Source organism: Geotrypetes seraphini, chromosome 2 (assembly GCF_902459505.1).
Source record: "Geotrypetes seraphini chromosome 2, aGeoSer1.1, whole genome shotgun sequence".
NCBI lineage: Eukaryota > Metazoa > Chordata > Amphibia > Gymnophiona > Dermophiidae > Geotrypetes > Geotrypetes seraphini.
The window spans coordinates 412,503,085-412,525,093 of record NC_047085.1 but is presented as its reverse complement, the minus strand read 5'-3'; the positions used below and the strand labels follow the sequence as shown (position 1 = coordinate 412,525,093).

Here is a 22,009-nt window from a genome sequence, read left to right as displayed (position 1 = left end):
GGGGCGGTAGAGAAGGAGTGGGGAGAAGGACGCTGAAAGGCCATGGGGAAGACGGGAGGAGGGGGGGGAAGGACTCTGAAAGCACTTGAAGACAGAGGAGGGAGAAGGACGCTGAAAGCACATGGGGAATACAAAGGGGTGGAGAAGGACGCTGAAAGGACATGGGGAAGACGGGGGGGTGGAGAAGGACGCTGAAAGGCCATGGGGAAGACAGAGGGGGGAGAAGGACGCTGACAGGACATGGGGAAGATGGGGGGCGAAGGACGCTGAAAGGAAATGGGGAAGAGAGAGTAGGGAGAAGACGCTGGCAGGGAAGAAGACAGATGCCAGACTATGGGGGGAGCGGAGAGAAGAAGATGGGTGCCAGACCAATTTGGAAGGGGGAAGAAAGGGAGAGGCACAGTAACAGAGCAAATGGAAGATGCAGAAGGAAGAGAGACAGTGGATGGAAGGAATTGAATGAGAACATGAGGAAAGCAGAAACCAGGCAACAAAGGTAGGAAAAGAATTATATTTCTTTTTTTTTATTTTGCTTCAGGATAAAGTAGTATATTAGTTGTGTTGATAAAAATTTATAAACATTAGAGGCTCTGGTAGAAACCCATTTTTCAAAGTATGTATTCTTCCCAATTAATATTTTCAAATTAATAAAGTCTTTTTGCTTATTTGTAAATGGGTTTCTACCAGAGCCTTTAATTCAGTAGCATAATTAAATGAAATAACTATTTCTGAAGTTTATAGGGACGGGCGGGGACGGAGGGGATTCCTCGCGGGGACGGGTGGGGACGGAGGGAATCCTCACGGGACGGGTGGGGACGGGTGGGATTCCTCACGGGGACGGGTGGGGACGGGTGGGACTTTGGCGGGGACGGGTGGGATTTCTGTCCCCGCGCAACTCTCTAATGCGAGCACCTCCCCCGCATCCACGAACGGCTAGTTCCCTGAGGGAGGGGGAACTTCTGGATATCGGAGTGTTTCCTCCTCCGGAGGCAGTGAAGATCAGTCCGGGGGACAGAGATTCGGTTTCCCAGTCTCTTTTAGGGAACCTGAACATGGAATTTGAGGCTTCAACAACTGCGGGAGATGGATTAGCCCAGCCTGAACAGACATTGGAAGACTTGCCAGTGGGTGAGCACAGGACTTTACATTTTCAATTTCCTCAGTTAATTAAACCCCAGGAGGTAACATTGGACGCTCTGTAGGACCTGGTAGCTAGTATTCCTAAAACTATAGCGTCTCAACTAAATCAAGTGGAAGAACGTTTTAAATTGTATGATAAGGATATTTTAGAACTACGGAAAATCACTGCTGATAATAAATCACAGATAGAAAATCAACAACAGAATATTAATTCCCATAAAGTAATACAGGAGGCCTTAATTAAAGATAATACAAATTTAAGAAGAAAACTTGAATCACTTGAAAATTCTTCAAGAAGTAATAATCTTAGATTAATTAATTTTCCTAAGATTACAACAGTAACTCCTAGAGAGATGATTACTCGTTATTTAACGGAAATATTGGGAATTTCTGAACCTTCTATACCACATCTTACTCAGGTTTATTATCTTCCTGTTAAAGATATTAAAGATCAAATGAACTTACAAGAAGTAAATCAAGAGCCTTTGGATGTTACAGCTTTATTAGAATCCTCAGATAGGGAAGTAGCCATACCGGCAACTTTGCTTCTCTCAGTAGCTCTTACAATGGACAAAATATGCTATTGAAATTATATTTTAAAAATAAACATAAAGAATTTTTGGGACTGAGAGTTCAAATGTTTCCTGATTTAGCCAGAGACACACAGAAGCGGAGAAAAGAATTTCTTTTAATGAGACCAGCAGTTATAGCTCTGGGTGCTACTTTTTTCCTTCGGTATCCTTGTAAATGCATAGTCCATTATAAGTTGCATAAATTTATTTTCTTTGAACCCTCTCAACTGACAACATTCCTAACACTGTCAAGGCTGGAGAAAGCTCAAGATGGATAGAGATAGACGACTGTTAGCACAGTTTTACCTATAACTGTTTTTTTCTTCTTTATTTGATTACTTAAATTCCGTTTATTATAATCTTGGATCCTATATAAGAGGACTTGAGTGAGATTTAAGATACAATTTATTTCTTGATTTTTATTATTATCTTTGAAATTTTTATTTCTTGAATTTTGCTTTTCTGTACAAGTTTATACTTGATTGTTATATTGAAAACTTATAAATAAATAATAATAAAAAAAAGAAGGCGGCAAACCTGAGACTGTAACCTGTCGCCCCAGTCTCTGAGAAGAAACACATTCCTCTCCTACGTGAACAACATCCCCCGATATTCCAATAGTTAGTACAGGAGAAAAGAGTTCTTTGGAAATTTGAAGATTCACATCCAAAGAATTGAAGAAAAGAAGTTCAAATAAAAGAAATCACCCGTTTGTGTCTGACAAATTGACCTACTGGAAGACATCCGAATCAAGCAGTCGTCTAAGAAAGAAAGTACCTGAATCTCCTGTTTGCGCCAAAATGCCACTACTGCCCTCACTTTCAAAAATGTTCATGGAGCCGTGGCTAGGCCAAATGGCATCTGCCAAAACTGAGAAATTGTAAATATTCTCACAGTTTTTCTCAGGAAATGTCTAACTCTGAGAAACCAGAATGAGATTCAGCCACCGTCTGACCAATTCCCCCGTCTTAGGCACTATGAAGTTAATGGATAACTTCCCTTAGTTACTGATGAACTAAAAATACTGCCCCGAGTACCAGTAACATTTAAAAGGGGTCTTGCACGAACGTAAACTTTGGAAGCTCAATACATGGTCACTCCAAGAAAGAATCTGAAATGGGAGGAAGATTCAAAGTTGCAAGCAACCTGAGAAATGCCCAAAGCCCCCTGACCTGACATCATAGTGTCTTTCCCCTCACAAGAAAGCATAAAGAGTTACCAGAGGAAGTGAAGAGCAGACAGTCAGGGAACGGCTGGACAAGAACTGTAAATTCTGGAAGAAGAAAGGAACTTTCTCAGAAAAAAATCCAGCTTTGCGATGTAAGATGGAGTATGTTAGAATTCTGAAAACAGTGCTAATTCCATGTAATGTTAGTCAAAAACTTACTGCCTTTAAAGTGAAGACGTACTAGACATAATCTAGAAGCTGCATTGACCACCCCATGAGAAACAATCTGCACGCAAATTGTTATCAGATAAAGCTGATATCCCTAAAGAGAGCTTCAGGGATGATTCCAACAGCCACATAGCATTTGCTACTCTGTGGGTTTGGGAGAATAGATAACTTGTCCCTGGTTAGAAGGAGCCACACAGCTCTTCCTGCCAATTTGAGGGACTGTCTAGCAGGTGCCATGAAAAGATGGCGACCTGAGAAATCTGTGCGAGAAGCTTTGAAACTTGCAGTTCCTGGCACACTAGAAATAGAAAAGACAGTTCAGGAATCAATTCTATAGTGCTACCAGACACACACAGCGCTGCACAGAGGCACAAAGAATAAGAAAACCTCTAAACCTACACAGACTCAGCCTTCAGGGACACCGAGGGAGACAAGAAGATACCCGTATGAAACACAGGGTACTCTCATGCCGCTGACATCACTGTGCAGCAATTTGCCTTCTGCTGACCCATAACGGCAAAAAACCGAGATTGGGCGGCTGAGCACAGGGCAGAATCTCTTTTTTAAGCACCATGAGGCATAACAGTACAGTCGCAATTAAAGTAGTTAAGTCTTTTCAAGCAGAGAGAGTAGGGAAACACACACACAAGGTATATCACCACAACGGTGATGAAAGCTATTGAAACATTCCTGACACGTAGAATCCCGAAAACAAGGAAGCCGCAGGATAGTGACCTAAGTCAGCTGCAAAATAAACTCCGTGAACACTGCGGTGCTCCCGCTAGCGCTGGAGACCCAAGCGCATGCCTGTTTCATGCTGAAATGAGCTGGTTCTATCAACAATGCATTAAAAACCTACCCGGAGCCAACCATTAAAATATTTTCCCACTGTCATGGTATAAAATGCTTAAAATGAACATTGGAGAGAAATAAATGAATTCTGCTTTGTTCTCAACTTAGGAAAATAAGCACACACCTTATGCGCTCAGTCAGGAACCGGCTATGTGAAGAACACACCCGGAGCCGTCCAAATATTTACCTCCACCCGGCCGTGGGAACTGCCAAGCAGAGTCCACCTCGGGGAGAAATCCCATTACCGCTGTGGCGCTGCTGCTAGAGTATGAAAACAAGCGGGAAGACACTAGTTCTGTCAATGGAGCTCTATTCATCCACCTGAAGCCCTTTACTGAATAAACTTCATACAAATGTAAATTTACTTGTCAGTCACTAAACCATTTCCACAACTCTACAAAATATAGCGTTTGATAGAAAACATATTCCTTCTGTAGACTCATACTAAATCCGCAGCTCCAGCACAACCAGAAAAGAAGTTCAAATAAAACATATACTTACAGCTTTGTTGATAGTGCCGGGAGATGCCGATTGCTCAGCACTATGAGGGCAGAATTGTTTAATGGTCACTGTGGTCTCTCTTTTTTTTTTTTTTTTACAGTGAAAGGAAAGAAGATAAATCGAGACCCAGTCAGACCCTCTATCATTGGAGGAAAGGTGAGGCAGGGACTTGGGGGGGCCCAGGTGTAACCCCTAAAGCCGGCACCGTTCAGCCATTCATGGGTAATTTGAGAGACTCCCTAGGAGGATGAGACATACCCAGTTCTTCCAAATACTCCTTAGAGTATTTTAAGTCAGATTCCAAAGTGATGTTAAGATCTTTACTCATTTGGCTAGAAACTTGATAAAGGACACTGGATCCCATTGAGGAGAAGATGAATAGGAACCCCTCGAGTTATCTCTCATAGCAGAGGACGAAGGTGAAGCCTCTTTGGAGTATTGATACCTGAGATCTGAGTCCATAGGAAAAGATGACCCACTTCTGGAATGTGAAGAGAACCTCGCAGGAGAAGAACTTGACTGACGAGAATGGTGAGGCTCTACAACAGATCTCCTCGACAAAGGAGTTGGTGTTCTCGAAGAGTCTCGATGCCTCAATAAACAAGACCTGTCTCGAGAAGAAGACCTGGGCCTCGATGAATGCCTCAACAAATGATGTGGAGAACTATGCAGAGAGAGGGGAGCATAGAGAAAATACAATAAATTTGAGGAGCTAGGGTCTGCCCTACCATGTTAAATATAATGGTGACCGTTTTGTAATTGATAGATTAACAAGTTCTTTGATTTTGGAAGGGTTGGGGATGGTCCTTATGAATATATGTTCCTATGTATTTGATTGCTTGAGATGACCATGAAAATTCAAAATGAGCAACATCAGTTGGAGATATCAAGTTTTTAAGAAGTATAATTTCAGATTTTTCCCAGTTGACTTTAAAGCCAGAGAATTGGGAATAAGTACTGACAATTTGTATGAAAGCAGGGAAAGAGGAGGCTGGGTTACAAAAAAAGAGAATAATGTTGTCGGCATAGGCTGCAACTTTAATTTGTCTGGAGAAAGATGGAATGTCTTGTACTTGTGAGCATTGTCTTAAAGATGATAGTAAAGGTTCTAATGTAAGATTGACTAATATAGGAGAAAGTGGGCAGCCTTGACGTGTACCTCTTTTCAAATGGATGGGGTTGGTGAGAAGATTATTAATAAGAATTCTAGAGGATGGTTTCCAACATAAGATATGAATCCAGGAAATGAATAAGTCACCAAAATTCAACTGCCTCAAGACATGTATGAGGAACAGCCATTCAACTCTGTCGAAAGCTTTTTCTGCATCAACAGCCAATCCCACCTTTGATGTTGTGAAATAGCCTTAGATTATCCCCTATATACCGATTTTTCATAAAGCCAACTTGATCAGGCAAAATAAGTAATTCAGTTACTTTATTCAGTCTAGTAGAACAGTGGTTCCCAACCTTGTCCTGGAGGACCAACAGGCCAATCGGGTTTTCAGGCTAGCCCTAATGAATATGCATGGAGCCAATTTGCATGCCTATCACTTCCATTATATACAAATCTCTCTCATGCATATTCATTAGGGCTAGCCTGAAAACCCAATTGGCCTGGTGGTCCTCAAGGACAGGGTTGGGAACCACTGTATTAGAGAGTATTTTAGCCATAATTATATAATCTGAATTCAGCAGTGAAATTGGTCTATAGTTTTTAACAAGTGTAGGGTCTCAATTAGGTTTGGGAAATGCTACTATAGTGGCCTCAGCAAAATTACATTGTTGGTTCATGTATAAAGTTATAGTAAAGAGAGTAAATAAGGAGCAAGTTGAGAGCCATATTTCTTTTTCTAAAAACTCACTTGTTAGTCCATTGGGACCGGAAGCTTTGTTAGCAGCCAATTTAGAGATAGTTGTTAGAATTTCTTGAGTTGTGATTGGAGAGTCTAATTCTTGTTTGAGGTGGTGAGGCAGAGTGTTGGATGTGCAACAGAGTCTAAGAACCGAGATAGTCTGTTCAGAGGTTGTAGTTTCAGATTGGAATAATTGAGAGTAGACTTGTTCAAATTCAGTTTGTATCTGTTTGGGACACATCAATATTTGATACTGAGAATTCTGAATAGAGGATATATGAAATTTTTCTCTTTTGCCTTTTAGATATTTTGCCAGGGATCTGCCCATTTTATTATCTCCTATGTAGCGACCAGATTTTTATATAAAAAGATCACGTTTGGCAGTACAAGATATAATGGAGTTGTATTCGTATTTCATTTTGATTAGTTTAGAATGATTGTCTATTTTTAGTGGAGTCATTCATGTACTAGGATTTGAGTATTTTAATACTGGATTCAAGATCCTTAAGTAATTTTAAGGATTTTTTCTTTTTCCATGCCATCAAACTGATCACTTCCCCTCTTAAGAGTAGCTTTATAAGCTTCCCAAATGGTAGCCGACGAAATGTCAGAATTTGAACTATTATTTTGAAAAAATTCAATTGTGAATCTAGAAATCTTTTTTGAAATTTCCTCATCAGTCAAAATAAGATTGAGGTTCCAAGTATGATTAGAAACATCTTTCAGTTTCAAAAATAGAGAGGTTGGGGCATAATCAGAGATGATCAGAAGAATATGGCATGACTAGTGGAGTATAGTAAGATTGGTGAAAGAAGGTATGAGATTAAGAAATAGTCCAGCCTTGCATGTGTGGGGGTGAGTAATGTGTATAATCTCTTTCTTTAGGATTGAGAATCCTCCAAGGATCTATAAGGTTATAGTTGGATATCATGTTTTGGATTTCTCCTAGAGTTTTGGATTTGGAGGGTCTGCATAAGGAAGATCTAAGAATAGATCTAACGGTTCGTTGAAATCATCAATAATAAGTGAAATGTCGCAGTAATCTAAGAGAACGATGTGTACATAAATATTGAGGAAAACAAATAGTCTTAGGTTTTGAATGATGCATGAATTAGACATCATCTGCCTTCGGTATCGGCAGCTTGTGATATGAATGAAATAGATAAGAGAGGATTTTACGAGGAAACCCCGGGTTTCTTTGAGGCTAACAGATGAAAAAAAGGAGTAGCAGCTAGCCTTTAAAAATAGTTTTGGCATTATTAGCAGCAGAAAGATGAGTCTCTTGTAACATTTTAATATCAGGGTTAAGGGAGCGTAAATAATTTGAAACTTTTTTACGCTTAATACAGTGGTTTAGCCCATTGACATTAAAAGAAATAACATGTAAGCCTAACACTTAAGTGATCATTATACATAGATATATATTATAGTGATAAAGAATCATTAAAGTTGCCTTCAAAAAACCTGAAGTCCAAGGCCTGATATAAATCTCAAAGGAAAATATATGCCCTCCTGAAAAAAATACAAAACCAAATGGCACATCTCTGGTAGATTGTCAAGTCAGAGATGCAATATTAAGAGAACTAGAATAGGGTGGGTTTAAACCGCAATAGGTAATCTTAAACACAATGGGCTCATCTCATAGGACGGCAGAAGTTCAGCAAGTAAAGCGTTTCTGGTTTATGAGTCACTGCATTTAAGAGTCTATGAATTTTTGATGTTCAGATGGTTCAGAATAATCAAACTGTAAATCACTAGGAGGTACTGGAGTACGCTTACTAAAAATAACTTCAGCACTCTAGTTCAAATGCTGAATTTAAAGCCTTATAGTTTCCTAATCAAAATGAACATTTATCAGGAGGAAAAAAGTCTCAGAAGCAACAGGGGTACACGCTGTCCCAGGGCAATGTAGGGGAGAGCTTTGACAAGTAAACTGACTTCCCTGCACACTACGATCACTGACCATAAAAGAACCTCTTGTAAAAGTTAAATAAATGTCTCTCACACTTTAGCAAGTAACAACAATAGAAAAAGTGCTTATCTTGATGAGGTTCCCATTGAAAGTCAGTCTTCTCAATGCTGCCAAGTATTAAACTTGCTTCTGCCTGTGCTCATTTTCAGCCAACGGTGGCCATCGTTTCGCTGCTAATCAGAGCCCAGCTCCCGTCTAGCAAAGGTACTGGGGGAGGGGGATCAGGGGAGCACCAGTGGTAGGAGGGAGTGAGCATCCCTCTTGCCTTTTTCTTTCAGAAGGGGAGGGGGTCTCCGTTGGCAGGAGGTAGTGGGCACCCTCCTGCCTTTTTTTTTCAGGGTAGGGGATGGTTCGGGGGTGTGGGGGCAGCTCCGCTGGAAGGAGGGAGTGGACATCCCTCTTGCCAATTTTCTCATGTGTGTGTGTGAGGGGGATTCAAAGTGCCACGTTCATCAAGCGTCATTGGGGAGGGCTGTCATTGGCAGTGGGGACTTTATTTTCATTTTTTTATGGGACAGATATTTTGCGTGTGTCACACATGCAAAATATCTATGCCATTGGAAAAAAAACAGGAAGACCTGTCGGAAATAGTTACCGACAGGTCATTTTTTTCCAATAGCTAATACCCCTGGGGGTTTTTTTGCATGCCAAGTGATGTTAGTGCATAAATCGCTTGGCTACTTTGCATGGGGTTTTAGCTAATTTGCATGGCCAGATCGGAAAATGGGCGATAGAGGGGAAAAATTGAGCCGTTTTGTGCATCAGGTCGGTAAAAGCGATCATTGCTAAATCTGTGAAAACAGGTTTAGTAATGATCGCTGACTTTAGTGCATCTAGCCCCATATCCATAGTCTGGCTTGTAGGAAAGAAACTGCTTCTTAAGGGAACAGTCCTGAGGCAAGAGGGGAGGAGCTTAAGACTGAAACTATGAGACTTCCTAAAAGTTCTGGTGAGTATAGGAAAATAACCCACTAGTCCCCAAATAGAGTGGGATTGTACAAGAATTCCTCTACTATAATACTGCCTTGGACTGAAAAAGTTGGAACACACTGCTCTAGTACATAGATCCCCAATGGCTTTATTCAAACAAGATTTTATCCCCCATCTCTGCCAATTGGGAAAATTCTTACTGAATAAGACTTCATAATATTTATAATGCACTTAGAGGGAATGTGGATAACCATATAAAGCTGACAGCATTTTTAAGCCAGGGGATTCATCGCCTTTCTTCAGGAGTGACCCAACTTTGCCAATGGCTACTGAACAAAAAATTGTATTTAAATTCTTATCAGAGCTTGTGTCAGCTTTATTTGATGTGGCTACTCTCCCCTTACGGTCTATTACAGTCCATAGCTGAATAAGCAGTAGGCACACCGTTCTCCAGGAAAGCGGAAATATACACTAGCACTGTTCTGGAAAGTATTAAAGACAATAGAATACAAAAAAATAATACGTTTGTATATTCTATTAAGATTATAAGTTGGAGTATGCACATGTCTTTATTTTTTTACTCTGTTGCTTATTCCATGGATCTTGTTTCTAGATTGCCCTTGAATTATATTCAGGTTTCTAAAATCAGCAGGCCAATATTACTGCGTAAAAAGCCAGGAGGTATTAAGCTTCCTTCTTTCAGTACCTCAGGCAGTAGTACCTCCAGAACAAACAGTGAGTAAGCAAGCGCAGGCGTAGATCTTCCCAACACAATCATTCAGCACCTGTCGCTAATCTGAGGCAGTCAGGTGCTAGTCATACCTGTCGACACTATTCCATATAAAGACACGAAATCTTTCGAAAGGAACTCAGAAAGAGAAGCATCGAATCAGAGAATCAAAGCAGGTCTACAAGCCCTATATATCTCTCTCTCTCTCAAAAAGCATTAACTACCAGCATCGATCAAAAACCCGAAGTGCGAGCAGGTGCAAAACAGTAAATTAATTATCCAGGATCTCCAAAGAGTGAGTCACTTTCCGTTCTCTATTCATGCACAGGCGTCGGAAAGGGGTAAGCCCCGGGCCCTAGCACCACCAACTTTTCTACCACTCTCCGCTGCGCTACCCCCAAGGAGTTAATAAGCAGGCATAGGATCGCACGGATACCTACAGGCTAGTACTATTTTCTTTTTACCTCGTCACCGTTGACAATGACTCCCGGCTCCCCTCCTTTCTCCCGCCTAGATCCTGCATTCAGAACCCGCGACTATCCAAAGCAAATGCAAACACGACTCGCACGCATGCGCGTAAAAAGGAAACGTCACAGCCCGTAAAGCAACCGCCGGTTGTGGCCCTTCATTCACGCATGCGCATTAACATGGTAACGTCACAAAAAAAAAAAATATATATATATATATACAATGTGTTATTGCCCATGCTTCGCGTTGGTATTGTTTGGTAAAAGACGGGAATAGTGGTTTGCTCTTAAGGGATTTAGTAGTGTTAAAAAAAAAAGTTGTAAGTTTGTTCTCTGTTTCTATCTTGTTTTGGGAGACTGTGTGTGCACTGAAGGCTGCTGAGGTGCGGTTTCGATAAAATATGTGAAAGGTAAAGAGTGCCAGTCTTCAAAGGAGGGGGGAAGCAAGTTCAACCCCTAACCCGGATGGAGGGTAAATTGGAAGCGACTGGTGTAACCCTGACCACCTTTCTAGTTAAACTGGATGGGTTGTGCTGCTCATTTACTGTGTAAACGGGAGAAGGTTTGAAGACTGATCCTTCACTTTCTCGCAGAGAGCAGCGGCCCTTAGGCTGCTGCTGGTTGTTTGTCTTGTTTCTGGCTCTAGGGCAGTGTTCTTCAATGCAAGGCTGGGAGGCCAGTGGTAGCCCCTAGTGTGCCCCCCGTCATTACTCTTTTTTTTCCTTCACTACTCTCTGCCTCTCTTCCCAGGTTTGTGACAAAGCAGAAGTGGATAGCGGGAGCAGCTACATGCTGCAAGGACACAGCATTTTCATTAGAAGAAAATGTATTTGGAAATGCCTCCCTCTTTGAGGATACCTCCCAATGAAAAGTTTAAAAGTGGTCTTGATGGATGACTGTTATTGTCACTGCTAGTAAGCAGTGTCATGGCCTATCTGGGGAAGATATTGTGTGGCTCTCCTTCAGCTCAACTGGATTTAAAGTGGCTCACATGTAAAAATTAGAGAAGACTGCAGCTATGTGTAGGAGGTTGCTTGAGGCATAGGGTAGTTCTTTTTTTATTTTTATAATGCTTTATTCATTTTTTCATCTTACATCAAGTGTATAAATAATAAAACATTTAAAATTGAATACATCACTTGAATTTCTTTCTATTATAACATTCAATACATAAAGTTTACTCCCTTCCCTCCCACCCATCCCTTAATTAATCAATCAAAAATATCATATAAATATTCTTTTCTATTGATCTAGACATTTAATAAAATATATAACCACACACCCCTACATTTGCAATTGTACTTATGATATCTATTCATTGCAATAATTTGTCAATGGCCCCCAGATCTTTTTAAATTTATTATAAATCCCTTTTTGTATAGCAATTGTTCTTTCCATTTTATAATTGTTGACACAATGAATTCCACCAGAAATTATAATTGAGTCTACTGCAATTCTTCCAGTTACAGTGGTACCTTGGTTTACGAGCATAATCCGTTCGAGGATCATGCTCGTATCCAAAATGCTCGTTTTGCAAAGCAAAGTTCCCCATAGGCTTTAATGCAAATTCAGAAGATCCGTTCCACAACTGAAGTTTGCAATGGTGGCCCAGGGGTGAGTAACTGCCTGCGGGTGCTGCACAGCGATTCAAAAGTGGTGCCTTCCTTGCCTCGGGGTCCCCATGCGGTTGCCCTCCTGCTTCGGCGATGCCTCTGCCGTCCGTCAGCGCTCTCCCGGCTCCCATCTAAACCGGCCGCCATCATGAATGAGCATGCGCGACATCACCTCTCTCCTCTCCTAAGTCAGCCGCTGCCCCAACAACACGCTCACCATATACAAGCACGCAGGACGTCCTGCGTGCTTGTACGTGGTGAGTGTGTTGTCGGGGCAGCGTCTGACTTAGGAGAGGAAAGAAGTGAAGTCACGCATGCTCATTCAGGATGGCGGCCGGTTTAGATGGGAGCCGGGAGAGCGCTGACGGACGGCAGAGGCATCGCGGAAGCAGGAGGGCAACCGCATGGGGACCCCGAGGCAAGGAAGGCACCACTTTTGAATCGCTGTGCAGCACCCGCAGGCAGTTACTCACCCCTGGGCCACCATTGCTGAGTGCTCGTTTATCGGGGCAGTGCTCGGTTTACGAGAAAAGTTTGCTGAGTGTTTTGCAAAACACTCATAAACTGAGGTACCACTGTACTTGTGATATGTTATATGGCGACTCCTGTCATAATTAATAAAATTTTATTGTTTGATAAAATTTGGCTCTTTGTTCTCATTGACATACCAAATAGAATCGTTATCATACAATAATGCCACATGATTCTCCAATAAACAATTTATTTGGTCCCAAATTGATTTCAAAAAGGCCATGATAAAGGGACAATAGAATAACAAATGATGTAGAGTCCCTGCTTCAAGATTACAATGCCAACATCTATTAGACTTAGAGCTATTTAACTTTTGTAATCTAACTGGGGTCCAAAATGCTCTATGCAAAAGAAAAAAACAAGTTTGTCTCATAGATGCGGACACCGTACATCTCATTCTCCAAGACCAAATTTGTGCCATTGAGACGCAGAAATTTGATGTTTAATCTTAATGCTCCAAATATCCCTAAGACCAGTTTTAGGCTTTTTGTTCACAGATTTGTTTATCAATTTATACCACTGTGCGGCCTGGTGTCCCAGAAAGTCCGCCTGAAAGCATAAAAATTCCAAGCTATATTGCGTATTAAGATTTTTTCCATTCAGGGAACCCTATCTGAATGGCTTGCTTCAATTGCAACCATCTAAAACTTTGTGATTTATTAAGACCATATTTATGTTGCTAACTGTGAAAAAGCAAGCAATTTACCATTTGAAATAACATGTCAAATCCATATACCTGCTATCATCCAATGCTTCCAGATGACCTTAAATCCGCCAATTTGAATCTTGGAGTTTAGCCATATACTTTGATTCGTCGATTTATAGATTGAAATAGCTGTTAAATTACTGACATATCGTAATGTTTTCCATGTATCCACAAATATTCTGTTATCTTTATACAATCTAGGCATTTTGATGCTGAGAACATGACATAAACGTAGAGGAAACATGAGTCGCCATGCCAACCACAGCCAATCTGGGTTATTATCAATGAGCTCTGCGAGGACCCAATACATACCCTGGCGCAGAATATAGGCTTGATGATACCTATAAAAATTTGGAAAAAATTTACCCCTCCCTCTGTAATTGGCTTTTGTAGAGATACTAGGCATGGATAGTTCTTTTACTTAGTGTCTAATGCAGAAAGCCATGTTTCTGAAACAATAAAATTCTCACTAATGTGGATGCTGAAGAACAAGTTAACCTTTTATTCCTTCTCAGATCTTTTGTTAAAGCCCCAGCATTAGAAAACCCAGTCATCTCTGCACTTCTCTGTATCCATGTTAAATAGCCAATACTTTTATTTTATGCCCCTGTATTGCTCCATGATGCGACCTCATCTGGAGTATTGCGTTCAATTCTGGTCTCCTTATCTCAAGAAAAATATTGTGGCGCTAGAAAAGGTTCAAAGAAGAGCGACCACGATGGTAAAAGGGATGGAACTCCTCTTGTACGAGGAAAGACAAATGGTTAGGGCTCTTCAGCTTGGAAAAGAGATGGCTGAGGGGAGATACGATTGAAGTCTACAACATCCTGAGTGGAGTAGAATGGTACAAGTGGATCGATTTTTCACTCCATCAAAAATTACAAAGACTAGGGGGCACTCAATGAAATTATAGGGAAATACTTTTAAAACCAATAGGCGGAAAAAAATTTTCACTCAGAGAATAGTTAAGCTCTAGACCACGTTGCCAGAGGATGTGGCAAGAACAGATAGTGTAGCTGGTTTTAAGAAATTACATCAATAGAGCCAGGTTGACCTTTGGTGCATTTTGGAAAGAAATTAAGACTGTATTGTTTGATAGATTTATTTCCTAAACAGAAGTCATACTAATTACAATAATTTTACTCTGACTATTCTTAAGAAATATGTTGTACTTTTGCTATTTGTATTTCGCTGATTGTCCTGCTCTCTTCAGTGTAAACCGCCTAGAAATCGTCTGATTGTGGCGGTATAGAAGAATAATGTTATGTTATGGACAAGTTCCTGGAGGAAAAGTCCATAGTCTGTTATTGCGAAAGACATGGGGGACCGTGAGAACGAGCTACTGGGGACCATTGGTCTGATACAGTAAGGCTATTCTTATGTTCTAATTGCAATGAGATTTAAATCTCCAGTGTGCGAGTGGGTGACTAGTAATTAGAGCTACAGCCTCTGCACCCTGAGGTTCTGGGTTCAAGCTCTGCGCTATTCCTTCTGACCCTGGACAAGTCACTCAGTCCTCCGTTGCCCCAGGTAGGGTTAGATTGTGAGCCCACCAGGACAGAGGGGGACAAATGACAGTACCAGAATGTAAACTGCTTAGACAATTAATAGGCTAGAGTTATTTATATACTGCCTATTAATTGTCTAAGCAGTTTACATCTAGAGAAACCATTTGGGAATACCTTATTTGCCTTATGTTAGGCAAGAGTGACATAGTGGAGCCGCACACTGGGTGGAGAAGCAAATGACAAGCCACTCCTGTACTCTGCCTTGAAACATCACAGGGTGGATTCCTCACTGTGAGTGTTGCCAGGGGTCGGTAGCTGACTCGGTGACATAATCCAGCCATATAAATAACTACAAGAAATAAACAAGAAAATGTTATCTTTTTTGCCAAAAATGGCCTAGATGTGTTTATCCTCAGTGCATCTATCTTTTTGAAAAAACAAAAAAATCCAAATGAAAGTGCACAAAAAAACAACTATTGGGACATAGGAGAGACCAGCATTCTCAGCAGACTGGCCACACAGATATCCCATTAGAAATGGAGCACCCCTAGGGAACAATGCAATATTCTTCATATAAAAGGTTCATATAGAAGTTGCCTTCTCAGAATTAAGGTTGTAAAAGATGTAAGAACATAAGAAGTTGCTTCCACTGGGTCAGACCAGAAGTCCATCGTGCCCAGCAGAGGTCCGCTCCCGCGGCGGCCCATCAGGCCCATGACCTGTGAAGTGGTTTCTGACTATTCCTATAACCTACCTCTACTTCACTGGCTCCCAGTACTTTCCAGAATTCATTTCAAATGTTCCTGCCTAGCTTTCAAGATCATTCACGGCATCCTTCCGCCCCTAATCCCTCTATCCTTCCTCGCCCAGATGCCTGCCACCACCAGATCAGCCCACAGACATAAACTATCCTTCCCCTCTCTACACGGCCTCCTCCATGCAGGTAAACTGGGAAAATCCCTCCTCTCCAAAATCACGGGCCTTTGGAACGATCTCACTGTCCCGCTGCGGAACCTGGGTTCCCTCCAACTATTCCGAAAACAACTGAAAACCTGGCTTTTCCCTAGCATATAACTTTCTCCCCTTCTGTCTACATCCCCGCTTTTTATATGCTTTTGTAAACCCTTCTCCCCTCTCTTCTTATTTTTTAAGCTTTGTAAACCATGTCGAGCTCCACTTCCGTGGAGATGATGCGGTATATAAACTTAAGGCTTAGTTTAGTTTAGTTTAAAAGGTCCCAGATACACATCTTACCATAATTCCCTTAAATTGTATGGTGAATCCTCCAAAACTCACCAACAACCTACTGGACCCGACTTATACCTCCCCAATAGCCCTTATGCCTGTAGGTGTCACCTATATGTCAGTACAGTAGTGTTTCATTCACATCTTTGGAGGGTGAGAAGATTAGTAACCACTGGGGGAGTAAGGAGGGCCATGCCTCCAGCAATGGTCAGTTTAAGAACATAAGAATAGCCATACTGGGTCAGACCAAAGATCCATCTAGCCCAGTATCCTGTTTCTACAGTGGCCAGTTCAAGTCAAAAGCATTATATTACTGTGTGCTGCCATATCCAAAAATGAAAGCAATGGATTCTGGGATATTATATTGAACAATATGACCTCAGGAATGTCTACAGATAGACTGAATGGCTACTGCCAATCTAAGCCCTAGATTCACTAAAGTCAGCAATCATCGCTAAACCTGTTTTCACAGGTTTAGCAATGATCACTGCTAACCGACCCAATTCACAAAATGGCCCACTGTGTGTTTTTCCCCTCGATCGCCCATTTTCCGATCCGGCCCTGCATATCAGTAAAACCCCATGCAAAATAGCCAAGTGATTGATTCACTTACATTGCTTGGCTATTTTGTATTGGGTTTTACCGATCCTAAAACCAGATTGCTGTAGACCTGTCAGTAACTGTTACCAAAAAGAGAAAAAGTGGGCAACAGGATGATTATAAATCTATTTTGCAAAAATCTTTACATATTACACACGCTAAGAACTGCTGATTAAAATTTACTATTGTAATGATTTCAGGGGAGCTTTTTAAATATTTTTACTTTTAAAATCTAACAGATTCCCATTTGAACAATATGCTAAATGGAATAAGGTGAGTATATCGTAAGGAAATAAAAGATCAGTTCATAGGACCTCTTTATGGTTTAGATATCATTTCAGGTCCCTATCCTGTATCTTTTTCATTTAATCATTTGTGCTCATCCCCTCCTCCCTACCTTGCTGAAAAATATTTGTGAGCAACACCTAAATACTGGTTCTTTATACCTTCTACTACTCTCAAAGATTTTATTATTTATAATAATTATCAAAACAAACTACTTAAAAAGACTCAAAAAACTCAAGAAGCTCAATGATACGAAAGGCAACACATCTTATGTGGCTTTTGCTAAAAACAGCACTGTAATAGGCTGTGAAACTCCCAACGCCCTCTGTTTTTGTGGGCATTTCAATCCACTCCTGGATCATTCTGTTGCCCACTTTTTCTCTTTATGGTTTTGGTCAGGGTAGGATGCTTGTTTCTAGGCCTACTGGGTTAGTATCTTTAGCAAGGTAACTGTGTTACCGACAGGTTTGTCTATTTTTTGACAGGTCTGCCCGGTCTCTATGGTTCACTAGACAACCTACCAGGCTACTTAAGATACTTGTGTGCAGCTCTACTAGGCTTTTCTATACCAGGTGCTGATGTTATGGAGACAGATATGTACGATTGTATTCTGATCATTGTGGGTGTGAGGGGGTCGGTGAGCACTGGGGGAGTGTGCGGGTGTCTTACATTGATGCATGCAGTGGTCATCTGGTCAGTTTGGGCACCTTTGTGGCACTTAGACCCTTCAAAAAAAGGTCTAGTTCCAAACGTATAAGTTCTGTCCAGGATGTCTTGTAAATGTATGATTATTGCTGCAAGGCATCCATGTCTAACCCACCCCTGAGACCACCCAAAGCCCACCCATAACATGCCTCCACCACACCCATCTCGTGCTCTGAACGTACAGAGGCTGGAACACCTCAGGACATTAGAAAATCCAAATGTTGATTTAGGATGCTTTTTGGACGTCTATGTTTTATGATTGTGGGCCCTAAAGCTTTCTCTAGTCATGTTTTTTTAATACCTGCTTGATATCTCCCTCCTCTCTTCCAAACTCTTCCTAGTCTGATGAAACACTTTATTCCAACGGCAACTTTTGTTGTGCTGGCAATAAGTTATAAAAACCCTTCCAAATTTCAGTTTAATGGGTTGGCACTATTTTCTCTAAATAATAGCCATCCGGGTGCTAGAGAATGACACGAGGAAAACATTGAAACTTGGACATAGGACAAAGGCTTATACATGTTACTTAGGTGAGGAAATATAAGGAATGAGAGGTAAGGAAGTAAAGGGAATGGCAACAGATATGGGTGCTTTACAAGTTGGGAGGGTACGGCATATACGCAGTTTCAAAAGTGTAAAGCATTAGCAGCAGCAAAAGCACAATAGAAATAATACCAGACAAAATAATTTCTTTCTTAGGTTCTTTTTAATAGCCCATATTCAGAAACAGAAACAGTCGACTCCCGAAATTCATGGGGGTTATATTTCCTCACCTAAGTAACATGTATAAGCCTTTGTCCTGTGTCCAAGTTCCAAGTTTTATTAAAAATTTGATATTCCGTCTATCGGATTTCCAAGTGGAATACAAATGAGTCTACAATAAAAAGTAAAATCTTAATTAGATTGTAAGCTCTTTTGAGCAGGGACCATCCTTTGCATGTTTGTTGTATAGCACTGTGTGCATCTGGTAGCACTTTATAAATAATAGTAGTAGTAGTTTATTTAAAAATAGTTCTGTTACATCCACTACGGAGTCTGTACAGTAGATGTTCAATCTGTACTTGTGAACTGGGTCTTGCAGAAAGCCACAAACATTGTTTTCTGCTCCTCCTACATAGCAGAGGAACACAAAGCCCCCTACAGTTTTTTTCTTTCTGCAAGCAAACTGTGGAGAAGTGTTTTTGATCTGTTCTGCTTATTTTATTCTTTTTTTCCAATGTAAGCTCATTCTTTTCCCTTCACTTCAGCTGCAGAGAAAGAGCTGACAGACAGGCACTGCCGAGACCATGAGTGCAACCCCATTATTTCCTATGAAAAAAATTAGGGGGAATCTAAAAACATCATTTTTGGTAGGTTTTGGGGGGATGGGTTCAGGTCTCTCACCTCTAAAACCTCTATTTCACTGGGGAGGGGGTGATATACTCTCCACGGACTGTTTTTGGTACAGTTTCTCTAGCGATGACCATCTTGATATAATTGTCCTACAAATTCAGGTGTTAACCTGTGCATTTTCTTTTGGAAATTTTGCAAAATTAAAAAAAAAAAAAATGGTTTGCCTTTTTGTGGATGATACCAAGATTTGTAAGAGTGGATACCCTGGAGGGAGTGGAAAGCATGAAAAAGGATCTGTAAAAGTTAGAAGAGTGGTCTAACATCTGGCAACTAAAATTCAGTTCAAAGAAATGCAGAGTGATGCATTTGGGGAGTAGAAATCCAAGGGAGCAATATGTGCTGGGAGGTGAGAAGCTAATGTGTTCAGATGGGGAGAGGAACCTTGGTGTTAAAGTGTCTGAGGATCTGAAGGCGACAAAACAGTGTGATGGTAGGTTGTATAGAAAGAGGAGTAACCAACAGAAAAAGGGAGGTATTGATGCCTCTGTACAGGTTGTTGATGATGCCAAACTTGGAGTATTGTGTTCAGTTTTGGAGGCTGTATCTAGTGAAGGATATAAAAAGAACTGAAGCGGTCCCGAGAAAGGCAAAAAAATAAATTAAGGGGTCTGCACCAAAAGAAGTACGAGAAGAGACAGGAAGACCTGAATATGTATACTTTGGAGGAGGGGAGGGACAGGGGAGATATGATACAGACGTTTAAATACTTGAAGGTATTAATGTAAAACCAAATATTTTCCAGGGAAGGGAAATTGGTAAAACTAGAGGGCATAAATTGAGGTTGTGGGGAGGTAGACTTAGGAGTGATACTAGGAGATTCTTTTTCACGTAGAAGGTGGTGAATGCCTGGAATGTCCTACCGAGGGAGGTGGTGGAAAGGGAAATGGTGAAGGAATTCAAAAAAGCATGGGATAAACACAGAAGATCTCTAATTAGAAAATGAACGGTATATATTGAAGAGCTAAAGCCGATACTGGGCAGACTTGCATGGTCTGTGTCCCATATATGGCAATTCGTTATAGAGTGGGCTAGGGAGGACATTGATGGGCAGACTTTATGGCATGTATCCGCAAGTGATGAAATGGTTAGATGGGCTGGAATTAGCTTTGATGGCAACTCCAGAAGCTGGGACCTAAGGGCAGTCCCTGGTGGACTTTACAGTCTATGGGCCAGAAATATAAAAGTAAAAAAAGGACAATTTAATTTAATAATGAATTTATAATGCATGTACTAATGGGCAGACTGGATGGACCATTCAGGTCTTTTACTATGTAACTAACTTTGGGAACCTGAACGTTCTTTATAGTTTGTCATTTCTCTGACATCCTGTTATACATATTTTCTCTTGGTCGTTAACACACAGACTTTATACAATATTAGTTGTGATATTTGTGCTGAGCTTGCATCAGAAGCCAGAAGAACAGTATGCACTAAATGCTGGGTGTCTTATTTTATACCTAAGCTTTAGTAAAAGGTGCCCTTTGAAAACAATAGTGTAAAGTGCCTACATTAACCTATGTCCATTTTTCAAATGTCATATGTATGTTAAAAAATTCAACCACTTTCTGGAATGTTTCTGTTCTATAAAGAGTGCACGATGTGAAAGTACACACAAATTTTTGACTGCCTAATAACTCACTTAGCTGAATAGGGTTGATTTGGGAAGGCTAACCTTTATTTTATGCGCATGCAAGTACATAAACTTTTGAAGATTTACCCAAGTATGAGCACAATATATGATTTCAGAAGTCCTATAGACTAGAATAACCTTTGCTGAATAAAAAAAAAGTCTTAAGATAAAAGAACTTAGTGGACCTGTGTTATTCAAGTGAACCTGACAGGTGTATGTGAATGGCATTTGTATAGATCAATAGTGACATCCTGTGGCTACTTATGCTAATGAAAAGTAGGTACTGTGTAAAAGACAGAGGCTGACAGCGTTTTGTGGATTAGCTAATACTGAGACATTATCTGTTGCAGATCCAAAACTTGCCATTTTTTTGTGGAACAATCACTGATAGACTGAGATGGAGCCTGAGATGGTGGGAAAACAAGTATGTATGCACTATGTGGTGTAGATTTCACCAGATAGCAATGAAGACTATATCATAGGACCTAACAAAACCAAGAATGTACCAAGCACATACGAACAAGGATGGAAGCGCATTAGAAGTTGTTCAGATGGAGATTATACTTCGCCCCCCACGAGTCCTCCTGTCAACACTTCCAGTCCATCAAGAATATAATCATCTAATCGTAATTTTTTAGAGACTTACTATGGACGAAGGACAGGAACAAGGTAATGACACGGACATACAGCCAAGGGACATATTATACAGACACCATATAGCGCGGTCCGTGGCATCACAGGGGGGTGGGGGGGAATAAGAGAACTATGGCCATAAGAAAACTATGGCCAAAAGAAGACAAACATTCTACAACTAGAACAGATGGCAATAGAAGAAATACCTATTTATAATTTATCATCTAATGTTCTCATTCACCCACAGACATCGATGTTACAAAAAGGATTATCATTCATATCCACATGTATGTATGATACCTTTCAAACCAGGGTAAATCTCTTTAAATTGAAACAGAAACTACAAATAAGACATTGCTTCTCAAAAGATGTTATTATAACCAGCAATACAGATATCTCCATCTTGAAAAATAAATCTAAATGGATCCCCAATGCCCAATGTGATCCTCTAATGAGCACATTCTATGAATGCGTCATGCGTGATGTAGAAGACCTTGAAGCAAAAAAACAAAGGAGAGGATACGATCACAATCTTGATAGTGCTAAGGAATAATCACAATATTGTATTAAAACCTGCGGACAAAAGGGGTGATATCGTTATCCTTAATCGTGAAGATTACATCAATGAAATACTACGACAGGTGAACAACCCAGAATTCTACATCCCCTTAGAAACTGATCCAACCAACAGATTACACACAAAGATCAAAGAATTAATAGAGACAACCCACAAAGCAGGCATTTTGAC

General features: G+C 40.7%; 1 protein-coding gene and 1 long non-coding RNA gene across 7 annotated transcripts in view; one reads left to right on the top strand and one right to left on the bottom strand.

The window, feature by feature from the left end:
- Window positions 1–22,009, bottom strand: part of ICA1 (islet cell autoantigen 1) — a 311,620-nt gene that overhangs the window by 267,837 nt on the left and 21,774 nt on the right. For 2 of the 6 annotated variants that reach the window (XM_033931014.1, XM_033931016.1), the window contains exon 1: window positions 10,411–10,536. The exons of 1 other annotated variant lie outside the window; for it this stretch is intronic. The gene's annotated coding sequence lies outside the window, so the exon portion shown is untranslated. Of the gene's footprint in view, window positions 1–9,922; window positions 9,946–10,038; window positions 10,211–10,410; window positions 10,537–22,009 lie in introns of those variants that run through there. 3 more of the 6 variants (XM_033931010.1, XM_033931011.1, XM_033931012.1) reach the window with 3 other exon arrangements.
- LOC117354119 lies at window positions 10,670–11,544 on the top strand. The gene is made up of 2 exons (XR_004538122.1): window positions 10,670–10,823; window positions 11,164–11,544. It is a non-coding gene; the product is annotated as an uncharacterized LOC117354119 (long non-coding RNA).